Here is a 21,435-nt window from a genome sequence, read left to right as displayed (position 1 = left end):
ACCGGGAAACCTATCATGTCTTTCCCTGCAGACGCTTGCTACAGGATTGAGGTGCACATCCCCGAAATACTTTCGAGAATCGCACAGAGCCCATTGACTTCAAGTTTATCGCACCCAACTGGATTCTCGGAAGGGGCATGGCGATTCACTGTGCACTCAGACGTATCAAGGAGGTATACAGAGGCTGCCCCATTTCGCCGGACCTCTACATGGTCTCTCGCAGAGGAGAAGATGGAGAAATCATAAAGACCAAGACTGAAGACTCTATGCTTTCGTATGCCCAAACATTGGAGAGACACATCAGAACTCTGGAGCTCCTTGTAAGCAAAGACACGATGAAGATCAAGCAACTGATGCTCGGTGAACTTGACCTCGAAGCAGAAGCACGAGAAGCCCAATACAAGAACGAACATGAAGTGAAGGACTTCCTGGAGAGGATCGAGAAGATGAAGACTCGCGTTGCATACCTGGAGGAGCAATTGGACATGGGAGAAAATCTTCACCCAGAAGGTGACGTGGCCCCCTTGATCAGCAACGAGGATGACCATGGAGAGAGCTCTACCGACGGACCCACCACCATGTACTTATGAGGAGGACACATAGTCAAGACCACCAAGTTATCTTTACCTTATCGTTAAACGTTTAGGCCGATGTTTAGGTTATCGCAAAACTTGTTTATCAATGTTTGAACCTTTTCAGATGATTAATGAATGAATGTGTGGTGTGTTAATTGTTTGTTGCATTTCATATGGGTAGTGTATTTTCTCTTTAGACCCTTGTTCTATTCTAATTCCCATCCCTCTAAAAACATCAAATGCCTCCGAAACGTGGCCCTGCCTCCAACTTCTCGCCGGAAGTCACCCAGCTAATCCAGCAGCAGAATACCCTGATGCAGTTGATCATTCAAAACCAGGCAACCAATAACAACAACCACCCTCCACCCCAGGCCGACAACCTCACCCATTTTCTAAGGCTGAATCCCCCGATTTTCTCGAGCAGTACTGAGCCCATAGTGGCAGATGACTGATATGTCTCCAACGTATCTATAATTTTTGATGGTTCCATGCTATTACCTTGTCAACTTTGGATGTTTTGTATGCATGAATATGCTATTTTATATCTTTTTTGGGACTAACCTATTAACTCAGTGACAAGTGCCAGTTTCTGTTTTTTCCGTGTTCTTGACCTTTTTCAGAGGAGAATATTGAACGGAGTCCAAACGGATAAAACCTGCGGAATGATTTTTTCCATAACAGAAGATACGCAGGAGACTTGAGAACCAAGGCAAGGAACCTCGGGGGAGGTCACAAGCCCCCTAGCCCCGGCCTGGGGGCTTAGCAGGCTTGTGGCCCCCTCGTGGCTCCTCTGCCCTACCTCTTCCGCCTATAAATTCTCTAAAAATCCAAAACCACCACAGAGAGCCACGAAAATACTTTTCCGCCGCCGCAAGCTTCTATATCCGCAAGATCCCATCTGGGGACCGTTCTGGTGCCCTGCCAGAGGGGGGATTCAGACACAGAGGGCTTCTTCATCAACACCATTGCCTCTCCGATGATGCGTGAGTAGTTCACCACAGACCTTCGGGTCCATAGCTTGTAGCTAGATGTCTTCTTCTCTCTCTTGGATCTTCCATACAAAGTTCTCCATGATCTTCATGGAGATCTATCCGATGTAATCTTCTTTTGCTGTGTGTTTGTCGAGATCCGATGAATTGTGGATTTATGATCAGATTATCTATGAATATTATTTGAGTCTCCTCTGATCTCTTATATGCATGATTTCGTATCCTTGTAATTCTCTTCGAGTTGTGGGTTTTGTTTGGCCAACTTGATCTATAATTCTTGCAATGGGAGAAGTGCTTGGTTTTGGGTTCATACCGTGTGGTGTCCTCACCTAGTGACAGAAGGTTTAGCAAGGCATGCATCATGTTGTTGCCATCAAGGGTAAAAAGATGGGGTTTATATCATATTGCATGAATCTATCCCTCTACATCATGTCATCTTGCTTAAGGCGTTACTCTGTTTGTTATGAACTCAATACACTAGATGCATGCTGGATAGCGGTCGATGTGTGGAGTAATAGTACTAGATGCAGACAATATCGGTCTATTTGTCTCGGACGTGATGCCTATATGTATGATCATTGCCTTAGATATCATCATGACTTTGCGCGATTCTATCAATTGCTCGACAGTAATTCGTGCACCCACCGTAATACTTGCTATCATGAAAGAAGCCTCTAGTGAACACTATGGCCCCCGGGTCTACTTCACATCATATTTTCAAATCTACACTTTTACTTTGTTGCACTTTCCACCTTCAGTTCTCACCTTGCAACTAATTGTGAAGGGATTGACAACCCCTTTATAGCGTTGGGTGCAAGTTTGTTTGTTTTTGCGCAGGTACATTGGTGCCTTATCTTGATACTCCTACTGGATCGATACCTTGGTTCTCAAACTGAGGGAAATACTTATCGCTACTGTGCTGCATCACCCTTTCCTCTTCAACGGAAAAAACCAATGCAAGCTCAAGAGGTAGCAAGAAGAATTTCTGGCGCCGTTGCCGGGGAGGATCAAGTCAAGAATAGTCTCCCGTCAACGTGCCAATTTCTGGCGCCGTTGCCGGGGAGGATCAAGTCAAGAATAGTCTCCCGTGAACGTGGCAATTTCTGGCGCCGTTGCCGGGGAGTATTCGAAGTGAAGCTTATCCAAGTAACCTTCGCAAACTCATCTCTTGCATTTACATTATTTGCCTTTTGCCTCTCGTTTTCCTCCCCCCACTTCTGAAAAAACAAAATTTACAAAAATATTTGCCTTTTTCGTTTGCCTTTCCTTTGCTTGTGTGCTATGTGCCTTCAATATGCTTGCATCTTTGCTTGCTAAGTATCTATTGGTATGGATCCTCATCCACTTGCTAATCTTTTCAAAAGATCCAATTATGTTGAACCAATTGCTAGTGAGTTTTGTGCACTAGATTATCTTTATGAAGTTTTGCTTGAGATGCGTGAATATGAAAATTGTGATGAAGAAATTTATGAAGTTATTCACGAGGGCTCCTTGAATGAAAAGCATGATTGCAATGGTTTCACTATGAATTCTATTAATGTCAATCATGCTAAAAATATGCAAAACCCTAAGCTTGGGGATGCTAGTTTTGCTATGTCCACTACTTTTTGCAATGATCGTGATTGGGGTGATGATTTTTCTTATGATCTTGAAAAAAAATTTAAGCCTCATGATGAATATGATATTTGCAATATTATTGAAAGTGGGTTTGGAGAAGTCATGACTTTAGTTGATGATAATCCCACTATTTTTGAAAAGCGTCAACTTTGCATGCATGTGGATCATGAAAAGAATATCCTATGTGATAGCTATATTGTTGAATTTGAATATGATCCCACATGTAATTATTATGAGAGAGGAAAATATGGTTGTAGAAATTTTCATAAAACTAAATCACCTCTTGTTATGTTGAGATTGCTATTGTCTCTTTCTTCTTCCTTGCATATGGTAGCTATTGCTTGTCTTGCTAATTTGTTTTCCTATAAAATGCTGATGCATAGGAAGTATGTTAGACGTAGATATGTTTGTCACATGTTTCATGATGCTCTCTTTGTGTCCGATTGCTATCTTTTATGGGAGCATCATTGAATTATCAATTCCTAGCTAAGGGCGTTAAACGATAGCGCTTGTTGGGAGGCAACCCAATGAATTTATCTTTGCTTTTTTATTTTTTATTTGTTGTGTCCACACCATCATAATTGTGTTTTGATTGTATTTTTTATGTTTATTTTAGTGTTTGTGCCAAGTAGAACCATTATGATTAGTTTTGGTGATGGTTGTTTGATTATGCTGAAAAAGACAGAAACTTTGCGCTCATGAAATTATTTTTAATTCCTATCCACAAAGAGATTTTGAGTTGATTCTTTTTGTTGTTGGTTGATATGCAAATTTCCCTAATTTTCATAATTTTTCAGAATTTTTGAGATATCAGAGGTATACGAAGTATACAGATTGCGATAGACTGGTCTGTTTTCGACAGATTCTGTTTTTGTTGTGTTGATTGCTTATTTTGATGAAACTATGGTTAGTATCAGGGGGTAATAGCCATGGAAAAGTGAGAATACAGTAATCTAACATCAATATAAATAATAATCAAGTTTACTACAGTACCTAAGAGTTGGTAGTTTGTTTTCTTATGCTAATGATATCAGGAGTTTCTGTTTAAGTTTTGTGTTGTGAAGTTTTCAAGTTTTGGGTGATGTTCTCATGGACAATGTGATAAAGAGTGGAAAGAGCTTAAGCTTGGGGATGCCCAAGGCATACCAAGCCAAATTCAAGGACACCAAAAAGGCTAAGCTTGGGGATGCCCCGGGAAGGCATCCCCTCTTTCGTCTTCAATCCATCGGTAACGTTACTTGGAGCTACATTTTTATTCACCACATGATATGTGTTTTGCTTGGAGCGCTGTGTATTATAGGAGTCTTTGCTTTTTTGTTTTGTCGCAATCATCCTTGCTGCACACTTTTTTGAGAGGGACATGCACTCATCGTGAATTTGCTAGAATACTTATTGAGCTTCGCTTATATCTTTTGAGTTAGGCAATTTAGCTCGCATGTGCTTCACTTATATCTTTTGAGCTAGATAACTTTTCTCTAGTGCTTCACGTAGATATTTTTAGAGCACGGCGGTGTCATATTTTGAAGAAATAAAAACTCTCGATCTTCACTTATATCTTTTTGAGAGTGCTCTCTCTCACTAACTTGATAATTGGCTTGTGCTATGAATGTAGTCCTAAAGATGATAGGCATCCAAGAGGATATAATAAAAACTTCCATATTCAAGTGCGTTGATTAGTAAGAGAAGTTTGGTTCCTAAGAATTAAGTTTTGAGATATGGATTTGGTAATATTAGAGTTATGTTAGTAGGGTGTTGTGAATCTAGAAATACTTGTGTTGAAGTTAGTGATTCCCGTAGCATGCACGTATGGTGAACCGCTATGTTAGGAAGTCGAAGCATAATTGATTTATTGATTGTCATCCTTTGTGTGGTGGTCGGGATCGCACGATGGTTAACACCTACCAACCCTTCCCCTAGGAGTATGCGTTTAGCACTTTGTTTCGATTACTAATAAAACTTTCGCAAGAAGTATATGAGTTCTTCATGACTAATGTGAGTCCATGGTATAGATGCACTTTCACCTTCCACCACTGCTAGCCTCTCTAGTGCCGCACAACTTTTGCCGGTGCACATACCCACCATATACCTTTCTCAAAACAGCCACCATACCTACCTATTATGGCATTTTCATAGCCATTCCGAGATATATTCCCATGCAACTCCCACTGTTCCGTCTCATGACTTATGCTATCACTTTCATATTGCCATTGCATGATCGTAAGATAGCTAGCGAGATGTTTCAACGTCATACACTAAGCTAGATCATTGCACATCCCGGTACACTGCCGGAGGCATTTCCTATAGAGTCATCATTGTTCTAAGTATTGAGTTGTGAGTAAATAAAAGTGTGATGATCATCATTATTATATCATTGTCCCATGTGAGGAAATAAAAAAAGAGGCCAAAGATGCGCACCATTTTTTTGAAAAGAGGCCAAAGAGCCCAAACAAACAAAAAAGAAGAGAGAAAAAGAGAGAAAGGACAATGCTACTATCTTTTTCCACACTTGTGCTTCAAAATAGCACCATGTTCTTCATGATAGAGAGTCTCTTGTTTTGACACTTCCATATACTAGTGGGAATTTTCATTATATAACTTGGCTTGTATATTCCAATGATGGGCTTCCTCAAAATTGCCCTAGGTCTTCGTGAGCAAGCAAGTTGGGTGCACACCAACTAGTTCTCCTTTTGAGCTTTCACACACTTATAGCTCTAAGTGCATCTGTTGCATGGTAATCCCTACTCATTCACATTGATATCTATTGATGGGCATCTTCATAGCCCGTTGATACGCCGAGTCGATGCGACCATCTCCTCCTTTTTGCCTCACAACCTCCACCACACTCTATTCCACGTATAGTGCTATATCCATGGCTCACGCTCATGTATTGCGTGAGAGTTGAAAAAGTTTGAGAAAGTAAGAGTGCGAATACAATTACTTGGCCAATACCGGGGTTGTGCATAATTTAAATTCGTTGTGTGGGGATGATGGAGCATAGCCAGACTATATGATTTTGTAGGGATAACTTTCTTTGGCCTTGTTATTTCAAAAGTTCATGATTACTCTGCTAGTTTGCTTGAAGTATTATTGTTTTCATGTCAATAGTAAATTATTGTTTTGAATCTTACGGATCTGAACATTCGTGCCACAAGAAAGAAGTTACAAAGGACAAATATGTTAGGTAGCATTCCACATCAAAAATTCAGTCTTTATCACTTCCCTACTCGGCGACGAGCAGGAGTTAAGCTTGGGGATGCTTGATACGTCTCCAACGTATCTATATTTTTGATGGTTCCATGCTATTATCTTGTCAACTTTGGATGTTTTGTATGCATGAATATGCTATTATATATCTTTTTTGGGACTAACCTATTAACTCAGTGCCAAGTGCCAGTTTCTGTTTTTTTCCGTGTTTTTGACCTTTTTTAGAGGAGAATATTAAATGGAGTCCAAACGGAATAAAACATGCGGAATGATTTTTTCCATAACAGAAGGCAAGGGACCTCGGGGGAGGTCAAAAGCCAACTAGCCCCGGCCTGGGGGGGGGTCCTAGCAGGCTTGTGGGCCCCCTGTGGCTCCTCTGCCCTACCTCTTCCGCCTATAAATTCTCTAAAAAATCCAAAACCACTAGAGAGAGCCACGAAAATACTTTTCCGCCGCCGCAAGCTTCTGTCTCCGCAAGATCCCATCTCGGGACCATTCTGGTGCCCTGCCGGAGGGGGGATTCGAACATGGAGGGCTTCTTCATCAACACCATTGCCTCTCCGATGATGCGTGAGTAGTTCACCATAGACCTTCGGGTCCATAGCTAGTAGCTAGATGGCTTCTTCTCTCTCTTGGATCGTCAATACAAAGTTCTCCATGATCTTCATGGAGATCTATCCGATGTAATCTTCTTTTGCAGTGTGTTTGTCGAGATCCGATGAATTGTGGATTTATGATCAGATTATCTATGAATATTATTTGTGTCTCCTCTGATCTCTTATATGCATGATTTCGTATCCTTGTAATTCTCTTCGAGTTGTGGGTTTTGTCTGGCCAACTTGATCTATAATTCTTGCAATGGGAGAAGTGCTTGGTTTTGGGTTCATACCGTGCGGTGTCCTCACCTAGTGACAGAAGGGGTAGCGAGGCACGCATCAGGTTGTTGCAATCACGGGTAAAAAGATGGGGTTTATATCATATTGCATGAATCTATCCCTCTACATCATGTCATCTTGCTTAAGGCGTAACTCTGTTTGTTATGAACTCAATACACTAGATGCATGCTGGATAGCGATCGATGTGTGGAGTAATAGTAGTAGATGCAGATAGTATTGGTCTACTTGTCTCGGACGTGATGCCTATATGTATGATCATTGCCTTAGATGTCATAATGACTTTGCGCGATTCTATCAATTGGTCGACAGTAATTCGTTCACCCACCGTAATACTTGCTATCATGAGAGAAGCCTCTAGTGAACACTATGGCCCCCGGGTCTACTTCACATCAAATTTTCGAATCTACACTTTTACTTTGTTGCACTTTCCACCTTCAGTTCTCACCTTGCAAATAATCATGTAGGGATTGACAACCCCTTTATAGCGTTGGGTGCAAGTTTGTTTGTTTTTTTGCAGGTACATTGGTGCCTTATCTTGATACTCCTACTGGATCGATACCTTGGTTCTCAAACTGAGGGAAATACTTATCGCTACTGTGCTGCATCACCCTTTCCTCTTCAAGGAAAAACCAACGCAAGCTCAAGAGGTAGCAATGACTGACTCCGCAAGATGGAGAGGGAACTGATCACTGCTGTATGCACTGAAGGTGAGAAAGTGCGTTTCGCCGCACATCAACTTGAAGGACCAGCAGCTGCATGGTGGAAGAACTACACCACCACATACCCCATTGCTGGTGTGACTTGGGAGCAGTTTAAGCAGGCTTTCCGCACCGCTCATGTCTCAACTAGAGCCATGAGTCCCAAGAAGCGTGAGTTTCACAACTTACGCCAGGGAAATCGCTCTTTGGCCTAGTATGTTGATGAATTCAGCATGTTGGCCCAATATGCACCTGGAGATGTGGCCGATGATGTTGCCAAGCAGGAAAAAATCATGGAAGGACTCAACGATGAGTTGAGCATTCAACTGACCGTGGCTACCTTCAACAACTACAAAAAGCTAGTAGACAAGGCCCTCATCTTGGAGGGAAAACAACAGCAGATCGAGAACCGCAAAAGGAAGTATGGACATGGGAAGTACAACTCTGGAGCACAACAGAAGCCCCATTACTCTCCTTATTCAGGGAATACCGGATCACGATCCGGTAAGTTTGGAGGAGACACTCACCATAACCACGCAGTGCATAACCATGGAGGCCACAACCATGGAGGAAATGGGAACAATCGCAACGACACCAACTTCAAGAATGGCAATGGAGGGAATGACAGTCGGCATCGTACCGCTTCAGCTCAGAAGGATCTGCCATATCTCCTGCTTCAAGTGCGAGAAGACGGGACACTATGCCAGTGAATGTCCCCAAAACAAGCAGGGAAATGGAAACGACAATGGCAACTCATGAGCAAAGAAGCCCAACCCTTTTCCCCGAGCTCAGGTGAACCACATTGATGTTGAGGAGGTCTATGATCAGCCCGATATGATGGTACTTTTTGTTAAATTCACGTCCAGTACTGGTACTTTTTGATTCTGGTGCAACGCATTCATTCATATCAAGGGTAGTTGTGGAGAAGTATAGTTTGCCCACTAGAACCCTCAGTCAGCCCATTAAGGTCAGCTCCGCAGGAGGCATGATGACGATAGGGATAGGATGCCACGCATTGAACCTCACCATTGGAAACCATAAATTCCCCACCGACCTCATTGTTGGAATTATGCCCTAGAGGCAATAATAAATGTATAGTTATTATTATAATTCCTGTATCAAGATAATAGTTTATTATCCATGCTATAATTGTATTGAGTGAAGACTCATTTACATGTGTGGATACATAGACAAAACACCGTCCCTAGCATGCCTCTAGTTGGCTAGCCAGTTGATCGATGATAGTCAGTGTCTTCTGATTATGAACAAGGTGTTGTTGCTTGATAACTGGATCACGTCATTGGGAGAATCACGTGATGGACTAGACCCAAACTAATAGACGTAGCATGTTGATCGTGTCATTTTGTTGCTACTGTTTTCTGCGTGTCAAGTATTTATTCCTATGACCATGAGATCATATAACTCACTGACACCGGAGGAATGCTTTGTGTGTATCAAACGTCGCAACGTAACTGGGTGACTATAAAGACGCTCTACAGGTATCTCCGAAGGTGTTAGTTGAGTTAGTATGGATCAAGACTGGGATTTGTCACTCCGTGTGACGGAGAGGTATCTCGGGGCCCACTCGGTAATACAACATCACACACAAGCCTTGCAAGCAATGTGACTTAGTGTAAGTTACGGGATCTTGTATTACGGAACGAGTAAAGAGACTTGCCGGTAAACGAGATTGAAATAGGTATACGAATACTGACGATCGAATCTCGAGCAAGTAACATACCGAAGGACAAAGGGAATGACATACGGGATTATACGAATCCTTGGCACTGAGGTTCAAACGATAAGATCTTCGTAGAATATGTAGGATCCAATATGGGCATCCAGGTCCCGCTATTGGATATTGACCGAGGAGTCTCTCGGGTCATGTCTACATAGTTCTCGAACCCGCAGGGTCTGCACACTTAAGGTTCGACGTTGTTTTATGCGTATTTGAGTTATATGGTTGGTTACCGAATGTTGTTCGGAGTCCCGGATGAGATCACGGACGTCACGAGGGTTTCCGAAATAGTCCGGAAACGAAGATTGATATATAGGATGACCTCATTTGATTACCGGAAGGTTTTCGGAGTTACCGGGAATGTACCGGGAATGACGAATGGGTTCCGGGAGTTCACCGGAGGGGGGCAACCCACTCCGGGGAAGCCCATAGGCATTTGGGGGGGTCACACCAGCCCTTAGTGGGCTGGTGGGACAGCCCACCAATCCCCTATGCTCCAAGAGAGAAAAAATCAAAGGAAATAAAAAAAAAGGAAGAAGTGGGAAAGGGGAAGGACTCCCTCCCACCAAACCAAGTAGGACTCGGTTTGGGGGGGGAGAGTCCTCCCCCTGGCTCGGCCGACCCCTTGGGGATCCCTTGGACCCCAAGGCAAGGTCCCCCTCCCTCCTCCTATATATATGGGGCTTTTAGGGCAGATTTGAGACGACTTTCTCACGGCTGCCCGACCACATACCTCCATAGTTTTTCCTCTAGATCGTGTTTCTGCGGAGCTCGGGCGGAGCCCTGCTGAGATATGATCATCACCAACCTCCGGAGCGCCGTCACGCTGCCGGAGAACTCTTCTACCTCTCCGTCTCTCTTGCTGGATCAAGAAGGCCGAGATCATCGTCGAGCTGTACGTGTGCTGAACGCGGAGGTGCCGTCCGTTCGGTACTAGATCGTGGGACTGATCGCGGGATTGTTTGCGGGGTGGATCGAGGGACGTGAGGACGTTCCACTACATCAACCGCGTTCTCTAACGCTTCTGCTGTGCGATCTACAAGGGTACGTAGATCACTCATCCCCTCTCGTAGATGGACATCACCATGATAGGTCTTCGTGCGCGTAGGAAAATTTTTGTTTCCCATGCGACGTTCCCCAACAGTGGCATCATGAGCTAGGTTCATGCGTAGATGTCTTCTCGAGTAGAACACAAAAGGTTTTGTGGGCGGTGATGTGCGTTTTGCTGCCCTCCTTAGTCTTTTCTTGATTCTGCGGTATTGTTGGATTGAAGCGGCTTGGACCGACATTACTCGTACGCATACGAGAGACTGGTTTCATCGTTATGAGTAACCCCCTTTGCTCAAAGATGACTGGCAAGTGACGGTTTCTCCAACTTTAGTTGAATCGGATTTGACCGAGGAGGTCCTTGGATGAGGTTAAATAGCAACTCATATATCTCCGTTGTGGTGTTTGCGTAAGTAAGATGCGATCCTACTAGATACCCTTGGTCACCACGTAAAACATGCAACAACAAAATTAGAGGACGTCTAACTTGTTTTTGCAGGGTATGATTGTGATGTGATATGGCCAATGATGTGATGTGATATATTGGATGTATGAGATGATCATGTTGTAATAGAAATATCGACTTGCACGTCGATGGTACGGCAACCGGCAGGAGCCATAGGGTTGTCTTTATACTAACATATGTGCTTGCAGATGCGTTTACTATTTTGCTAGGATGTAGCTTTAGTAGTAATAGCATAAGTAGCACGACAACCCCGATGGCAACACGTTGATGGATGATCATGGTGTGGCGCCGGTGACAAGAAGATCGTGCCGGTGCTTTGGTGATGGAGATCAAGAAGCACGTGATGATGGCCATATCATGTCACTTATGAATTGCATGTGATGTTAATCCTTTTATGCACCTTATTTTGCTTAGAACGACGGTAGCATTATAAGGTGATCTCTCACTAAAATTTCAAGACGAAATTGTGTTCTCCCCGACTGTGCACCGTTGCTACAGTTCGTCGTTTCGAGACACCACGTGATGATCGGGTGTGATAGACTCAACGTTCACATACAACGGGTGCAAAATAGTTGCGCACGCGGAACACTCGGGTTAAGCTTGACGAGCCTAGCATGTGCAGACATGGCCTCGGAACACATGAGACCGAAAGGTCGATCATGAATCATATAGCTGATATGATTAGCATAGGGATGCTTACCACTGAAACTACTCTCGACTCACGTGATGATCGGACTTGGGATAGTGTAAGTGGATCATGAACCACTCAAATGACTAGAGAGATGTACTTTTTGAGTGGGAGTTTAGCATATAATTTGATTAAGTTGAACTCTAATTATCTTGAACATAGTCTAAGTCCACTTTGAATGTATTTGTGTTGTAGATCATGGCTCACACAAGTGTCATCCTGAATTTTAATACGTTCCTAGAGAAAGCTAAGTTGAAAGATGATGGAAGCAACTTTGTAGACTCGGCTCGTAATCTTAAGCTAATCTTACAAGTTGGAAAGAAGGATTATGTCCTTAATGCTGCGCTAGGATATGAACCACCCGCTACGGCTGATCAGGATGTTAAGAACGCTTGGTTAGCACGTAAGGAGGACTACGCAATAGTTCAATGTGCAGTCTTGTATGGCTTAGAATCGGGACTTCAACGTCGCTTTGAGCGTCATGGAGCATTTGAGATGTTCCAGGAGTTGAAGTTTATCTTTCAGAAGAACGCCCGGATCGAGAGGTATGAGACCTCCGATAAATTCTATGCTTGCAAGATGGAGGAAAACTCGTCTGTCAGTGAACATGTGCTCAAAATGTCTGGGTACTCAAACCGTCTAGCTGAACTGGGGATTGAACTCCCGCAAGAAGCTATCACTGACAGAATCCTTCAATCACTGCCGCCAAGCTATAAAGGCTTTGTGTTGAACTACAACATGCAAGGGATGAACAAGTCTCCCGGCGAGTTGTTTGCGATGCTGAAAGTCGCAGAGTCTGAACTCCGTAAAGAGCATCAAGTGTTGATGGTGAGCAAGACCACTAGTTTCAAGAGAAACGGCAAAGGCAAGAAGGGTAATTCGAAGAAGAGCGGCAAGCCTGTTGCCAATCCGCCGAAGAAACCCAAGGCTGGACCTAAGCCTGAAACAGAGTGCTTCTATTGCAAGGGTATGGGTCACTGGAAGCTCAATTGCCCCAAGTATCTGGCAGATAAGAAGGCGGGCAAAGAAAAATCAGGTATATTTGATATACATGTTATTGATGTGTACTTAACCGACTCTCGTAGTAGTGCCTGGGTATTCGATACCGGTTCTGTTGCTCACATTTTCAACTCGAAGCAGGAACTGCGGAATAGACGAAGGCTGGCGAAAGACGAAGTGACGATGCGCGTAGGAAACGGTTCCAAGGTTGATGCAATCGCCGTAGGCACAGTGTCACTTCAACTACCATCGGGATTAGTGATGAACTTAAATCATTGTTATTTAGTGCCTGCGTTGAGCATGAACATTATATCTGGATCTTGTTTATTGCGAGACGGTTACTCTTTTAAGTCTGAGAATAATGGTTGTTCTATTTCTATGAGTAACATCTTTTATGGTCATGCACCGAATGTGAGAGGATTGTTCATATTGAATCTTGATAGAGATACGCATATACATAACATTGAGACCAAAAGAGTTAGAGTAAATAATGATAGCGCCATATTTTTGTGGCACTGCCGCTTGGGTCATATTGGTGTAAAGCGCATGAAGAAACTCCATGCTGATGGACTTTTGGAGTCACTTGACTTTGATTCACTTGACACGTGCGAACCATGCCTCATGGGCAAGATGACTAAGACTCCGTTCTCCGGAACAATGGAGCGTGCAAGTGACTTGTTGGAAATCATACATACCGATGTGTGTGGTCCAATGAGCGTGGAGGCACGCGGCGGATATCGTTATTTTCTCACCTTCACTGATGACCTAAGTAGATATGGTTATGTCTACTTGATGAAGCACAAGTCTGAAACATTTAAAAAGTTCAAGCAATTTCAGAGTGAAGTGGAAAATCATCGTAACAAGAAGATCAAGTTCCTACGGTCTGATCATGGGGGTGAATATCTGAGTTTCGAGTTTGGTACTCACTTAAGACAATGTGGAATTGTTTCGCAGTTAACACCGCCTGGAACACCACAGCGTAATGGTGTGTCCGAACGTCGTAATCGTACTTTATTGCGATCTATGATGTCTCTTACTGATTTGCCGTTATCGTTTTGGGGTTATGCATTAGAAACAGCTGCATTCACTTTAAATAGGGCACCATCAAAATCCATTGAGACGACACCATACGAACTGTGGTATGGCAAAAGGCCAAAGTTGTCGTTTCTTAAAGTTTGGGGATGTGATGCTTATGTCAAAAAGCTTCAGCCTGAAAAGCTGGAACCCAAAGCGGAAAAGTGCGTCTTCATAGGTTACCCAAAAGAGACAGTTGGGTACACCTTCTATCTCAAATCCGAGGGCAAAGTGTTTGTTGCTAAGAACGGAACTTTTCTCGAGAAGGAGTTTCTCTCGAGAGAATTGAGTGGGAGGAAGATAGAACTTGACGAGGTTGTCGAACCTCTCATCCCTCTGGATGGTGGCGCAGGGCAAGGGGAAACCTCTGTCATTGCGACGCCGGTTGAGGAGGAAGTTAATGATGATGATCATGAAACTCCAGTTCAAGTTTCTGTTGAACCACGCAGGTCGACGAGATCACGCGCTGCTCCAGAGTGGTACGGTAATCCCGTCTTATCAATCATGTTGTTAGACAACAATGAACCTGCAAATTATGAAGAAGCAATGGTGGGCCCAGATTCCAACAAATGGCTAGAAGCCATGAAATCCGAGATAGGATCCATGTATGAGAACAAAGTGTGGACTTTGGAGATGCTGCCTGAGGGCCGCAAGGCTATTCAGAACAAATGGATCTTTAAGAAGAAGACGGACGCTGACGGTAATGTGACCGTTTATAAAGCTCGACTTGTGGCAAAGGGTTTTTCACAAGTTCCAGGAATTGACTACGATGAGACTTTCTCTCCCGTAGCGATGCTTAAGTCCGTCAGAATCATGTTAGCAATAGCTGCATTTTTCGATTATGAAATCTGGCAGATGGATGTCAAAACGGCGTTCCTTAACGGTTTCCTTAAGGAAGAGTTGTATATGATGCAACCCAAAGGTTTTGTCGATCCTAAAAATGCTGACAAGGTGTGCAAGCTCCAGCGATCCATTTATGGACTGGTGCAAGCATCTCGGAGTTGGAACAAACGCTTTGATGAGGTGATCAAAGCATTTGGGTTAATACAAGTGGTTGGAGAATCTTGTATTTACAAGAAAGTGAGTGGGAGCTCTGTGGCGTTTCTAATATTATATGTGGATGACATATTACTGATTGGAAACAACGTAGAGCTTTTGGAGAGCATAAAAGGTTACTTGAATAAAAGTTTCTCTATGAAGGACCTAGGAGAAGCTGCTTACATTCTAGGCATTAAGATCTATAGGGATAGATCAAAACGCCTGATAGGACTTTCACAAAGCACATACCTTGATAAAGTTTTGAAGAGGTTCAAAATGGAACAGTCCAAGAATGGGTTCTTGCCAGTGTTACAAGGTACGAGATTGAGTAAGACTCAGTGCCCAGCAACTGATGAAGATAGAGAGCATATGCGCTCCGTCCCCTATGCTTCAGCCATAGGCTCTATCATGTATGCAATGTTGTGCACTAGACCGGATGTTAGCCTGGCCATAAGTATGGCAGGTAGGTTCCAGAGTAATCCAGGAGTGGATCACTGGACAGCGGTCAAGAATATCCTGAAGTACCTGAAAAGGACTAAGGAGATGTTTCTCGTGTATGGAGGTGACGAAGAGCTCGCCGTAAAAGGTTACGTCGATGCAAGCTTTGACACAGATCCGGACGACTCTAAGTCGCAAACCGGATACGTATTTATTCTTAATGGGGGTGCAGTAAGCTGGTGCAGTTCCAAGCAAAGCGTCGTAGCAGATTCTACATGTGAAGCGGAGTACATGGCTGCCTCGGAGGCGGCTGAGGAGGGTGTCTGGATGAAGAAGTTCATGACGGATCTTGGAGTGGTGCCAAGTGCACTGGATCCAATAACCTTGTTCTGTGACAACACTGGTGCCATTGCCTTAGCAAAGGAACCAAGGTTTCACAAGAAGACCAGACACATCAAACGACGCTTCAACCTCATCCGCGACTACGTCGAGGAGGAGGACGTAAATATATGCAAAGTGCACACGGATCTGAATGTAGCAGACCCGCTGACTAAGCCTCTTCCACGGCCAAAACATGATCGACACCAGAACTGTATGGGTGTTAGATTTATTACAATGTAATACACATGGTGATGTGAGGGCTAGATTATTGACTCTAGTGCAAGTGGGAGACTGTTGGAATTATGCCCTAGAGGCAATAATAAATGTATAGTTATTATTATAATTCCTGTATCAAGATAATAGTTTATTATCCATGCTATAATTGTATTGAATGAAGACTCATTTACATGTGTGGATACATAGACAAAACACCGTCCCTAGCATGCCTCTAGTTGGCTAGCCAGTTGATCGATGATAGTCAGTGTCTTCTGATTATGAACAAGGTGTTGTTGCTTGATAACTGGATCACGTCATTGGGAGAATCACGTGATGGACTAGACCCAAACTAATAGACGTAGCATGTTGATCGTGTCATTTTGTTGCTACTGTTTTCTGCGTGTCAAGTATTTATTCCTATGACCATGAGATCATATAACTCACTGACACCGGAGGAATGCTTTGTGTGTATCAAACGTCGCAACGTAACTGGGTGACTATAAAGATGCTCTACAGGTATCTCCGAAGGTGTTAGTTGAGTTAGTATGGATCAAGACTGGGATTTGTCACTCCGTGTGACGGAGAGGTATTTCGGGGCCCACTCGGTAATACAACATCACACACAAGCCTTGCAAGCAATGTGACTTAGTGTAAGTTACGGGATCTTGTATTACGGAACGAGTAAAGAGACTTGCCGGTAAACGAGATTGAAATAGGTATACGAATACTGACGATCGAATCTCGGGCAAGTAACATACCGAAGGACAAAGGGAATGACATACGGGATTATACGAATCCTTGGCACTGAGGTTCAAACGATAAGATCTTCGTAGAATATGTAGGATCCAATATGGGCATCCAGGTCCCGCTATTGGATATTGACCGAGGAGTCTCTCGGGTCATGTCTACATAGTTCTCGAACCCGCAGGGTCTGCACACTTAAGGTTCGACGTTGTTTTATGCGTATTTGAGTTATATGGTTGGTTACCGAATGTTGTTCGGAGTCCCGGATGAGATCACGGACGTCACGAGGGTTTCCGGAATAGTCCGGAAACGAAGATTGATATATAGGATGACCTCATTTGATTACCGGAAGGTTTTCGGAGTTACCGGGAATGTACCGGGAATGACGAATGGGTTCCGGGAGTTCACCGGAGGGGGGCAACCCACTCCGGGGAAGCCCATAAGCATTTGGGGGGGTCACACCAGCCCTTAGTGGGCTGGTGGGACAGCCCACCAATCCCCTATGCGCCAAGAGAGAAAAAATCAAAGGAAAGAAAAAAAAAAGGAAGAAGTGGGAAAGGGGAAGGACTCCCTCCCACCAAACCAAGTAGGACTCGGTTTGGGGGGGGAGAGTCCTCCCCCCTGGCTCGGCCGACCCCTTGGGGATCCCTTGGACCCCAAGGCAAGGTCCCCCTCCCTCCTCCTATATATATGGGGCTTTTAGGGCAGATTTGAGACGACTTTCTCACGGCTGCCCGACCACATACCTCCATAGTTTTTCCTCTAGATCGTGTTTCTGCGGAGCTCGGGCGGAGCCCTGCTGAGATAAGATCATCACCAACCTCCGGAGCGCCGTCACGCTGCCGGAGAACTCTTCTACCTCTCCATCTCTCTTGCTGGATCAAGAAGGCCGAGATCATCGTCGAGCTGTACGTGTGCTGAACGCGGAGGTGCCGTCCGTTCGGTACTAGATCGTGGGACTGATCGCGGGATTGTTCGCGGGGCGGATCGAGGGACGTGAGGACGTTCCACTACATCAACCGCGTTCTCTAACGCTTCTGCTGTGCGATCTACAAGGGTACGTAGATCACTCATCCCCTCTCGTAGATGGACATCACCATGATAGGTCTTCGTGCGCGTAGGAAAATTTTTGTTTCCCATGCGACGTTCCCCAACACTCATCGTATTAGAGTCACACGGATTGGATGTAATCCTAGGCATGGATTGGTTGAAAAAGTATGAAGGAAACATTGATTGTGACCATAAGTCTATTTTTCTCACCACCCCAGAGCCAAAGAGGATTAATTATGTATCCCAACACCCACCAAAGAGTAAACGGGTGAGTTCTCTCATGGGAGTTGTTCAGGACGAAGTACCGATTGTACAAGACTTCCAAGATGTATTCCCGGAAAAATTTCCAGGCATGCCACCGGATAGAGAGATTGAGTTTCTGATTGAGTTATTGCTAGAGACAACCCCAATATCCAAGAGATCCTATGGATGCACGCAAATGATTTAGAAGAAATCAAGAAGCAGATCAAGGAGTTACTGGACAAAGGGTACATTCGCCCAAGTTCGTCACCTTGGGAACCCCATTTCTCTTGGTAGAGAAGAAGGATAAAACCTTGAGGATGGTAGTCGATTATCGTGCATTGAACGAGGTGACCATCAAGAACAAGTACCCTTTGCCGATGATTAACGATTTCTTTTACCAACTAGTTGGAGCCAGAGTGTTCTCCAAGATCGATCTTCGATAAGGGTATCATCAGTTGAAAATTCCTAAACAAGATGTACCCAAAACAACATTTACCACAGGGTATGGTTTATATGAGTATACCGTCATGTCCTTTGGTTTGACTAATGCTCCTGCATACTTTATGAGTATGATGAACAAGGTATTTATGGAATATCTAGACAAGTTTGTCGTGGTGTTCATCGATGATATATTGATATTCTCCAAGAGCGAGGAAGAACACAAGAACACTTGCGCTTAGTTGTAGAGAAGCCCAGAGAGCATCATTTATATACTGAGTTTAGTAAATGTGAATTTTGGTTGAAGGAAGTCGGATTTCTTGGACACATTATTTCTGGAGAAGGAATAGTAGTGGATCCCGACAAAGTCGCGGTAGTCAAAGAATGGCAAGGACCCACCTCAGTTAAGGAGATCCGCGGTTTTCTGGGACTTGCCGGATATTACCGGAGGTTTATCGAGAACTTTTCAAAGATTTCCAAGCCCATGACAAAGTTATTGAAGAACGAGTCCGAGTATAATTGGACCAAAGAATGTGAAGCTAGTTTCCAAGAGTTGAAGAAACATTTGGTTACAACCCAGTGCTGATATTGTTGAACATTCAGAAGGACTTTCAGGTGTATTGTGATGCTTCACGTCAAGGACTTGGAGGAGTGCTCATGCAAGAGGGAAAAGTTGTAGCCTATGCATCTAGATAGCTCCGACCTCATGAACTGAACTATGCCACACATGATTTGGAGTTAGAAGCCATAGTGCATGCACTCAAGACCTGTAGACATTTCCTTATCGAAAATAGTTGTGATATTTACACTGATCACAAAATCCTGAAGTATATCTTCACCGAGAAGGAGTTGAACCTCAGATAGAGGAGATGGCAAGAGTTGATCAAGGACTATGACATGAGATTGCATTATCACCCAGGGAAGGCAAATGTTGTAGCAGATGCCTTGAGCCGTAAGAGTTATGTACACACACTCATAGCGGGAGGATTACCCCATGAGTTAGCCGATGATCTTAGAGAGCTTAAATTGGAGATATTTCCTAGAGGATATGTAGCCACGCTGGAGATTTAGTCCACCTTGACCGAAAGATCCGTGAAGCCCAGAAGTCGGACAAGGAAATAGGTGAGATAAAGCAAAGAATGAACGACGGGAAGGCTAAAGGCTTTCGTGGGTATGAACACGGAACTATATGGTTTGAGGACCGTATCTATGTGCCCAATGATCCTGAACTCAGGAAGTTGATATGTCAGGAGGCCCACGATTCACCGTACTCGATACACCCAGGCAACACCAAGATGTATCTGGACTTAAAGGAAAGTTTGTGGTGGAAAGGAATGAAGAAGGATATTGCCGAGCATGTAGCAATATGTGATGTTTGTCAGCGAGTAAAGACAGAATATCAGAAGCCAGCTGGATTACTTCAACCTTTGCCGATACTCGAGTGGAAATGGGAGAAGCTTGGTATGGACTTCATCACAGAATTACCTAGGACCCGTTCAGGTTATGATTCCATTTAGGTACTAGTCGATCGCTTGACCAAGGTAGCTCACTTCATTCCCGTGAAGACTACCTATACGAGTGCTAAGTTGGCCAAGATATATATGACCAGGATCGTACATCTACATGGAGTTCCGAGGAGCATCGTGTCAGATAGAGGAACCTAATTCGCATCATAGTTTTGGCATCAACTACACGAAATCTTGGGTACAAGGCTGGAGTTCACTACAACTTTTCATCCACAGATAGATGGACAGACCGAGAGAGTCAACCAGATACCGGAGGACATGTTGAGAGCCTATGCACTAGACTATGGGTCTAGCTGGGATGATAACTTGCCTTACACAAAGTTCTCATACAACAACAGCTATCAGACCAGTCTGAAGATGGCCCCTTTCGAAGATTTATACGGAAGGAGGTGTAGAACACCATTGATGTGGGATGGTGTTGCAGAGAAAAAACTTTTTGGTCCTGACCTTATCCGAGATTCTAAAGAGAAGGTCAAGTTGATTCATGACCGACTCAAGATAGCTCAGTCGGGATAGAAGAGTTATGCTGATAGTAAACGCAAGGAAGTAACATAAGAAGTGGGAGACCGACCATATCTTTGTGTGTCTCCACTTTGAGGAATCAAGAGGTTTGGTGTAAAAGGAAAGTTAGCACCCAGATTCATTGGCCCCTAAAAAATTCTAGAATGTAGAGGGGAAGTTGCATACAAGCTGGAATTGCCGGAAGGATTCTCCGGAGTTCATGATGTTTTCCATGTTTCCCAATTGAAGAAATGCCATGTTGAGATGGTTGATATTACGTTGAGGGACACAATGCCCCTAGAGGCCATACAACTTGAGAGTGATCTAACTTATGAGGAGAAGCCCATAAGGATTCTCGAGACTGCCAACAGAGTTACTCACAGCAAGATCATCAGGTTTTGCAAGGTTTTGTGGAGTCACCACACCGAGGAAGAAGCCACCTGGGAACGAGAAGAAGATCTTCGCCGCGACCACCCGCACTTATTTTCTAGCCAACTCTAATCTCACGCGCAAGATTCATCTTAAGGTAGGTAGATTTGTAACACCCCAAAATTTTCATTTTGGCATGTTATAAAAATAGATATGCATCCCTACATATTGTTGTATTTTCTTTGTGAATGAAAAGAATGATGAAGTTTTTGGGTTCCATTTTGAAAGCTCATTTCAATTTTTTGTTTTGCTTTGATTTCAAGTTTTAATAAAACCTCTGAAATATTTCAAATTTGAGAGGAGGAACATGACCCTCCAAGACAGGGGTATTCGTTTTTGTAAAAATATTTTATCCCATTTGAACGAGGGGTTTATTTGAAAAATATTTCAAATATGAATGTATTCCATTTTAGAAATTTCTGGAAATATATTTTTTAATT

This window comes from Hordeum vulgare, chromosome 2H, assembly GCF_904849725.1.
Source record: "Hordeum vulgare subsp. vulgare chromosome 2H, MorexV3_pseudomolecules_assembly, whole genome shotgun sequence".
NCBI classification, from domain to species: domain Eukaryota; kingdom Viridiplantae; phylum Streptophyta; class Magnoliopsida; order Poales; family Poaceae; genus Hordeum; species Hordeum vulgare.
Note: the sequence above shows the minus strand (reverse complement) of the source record.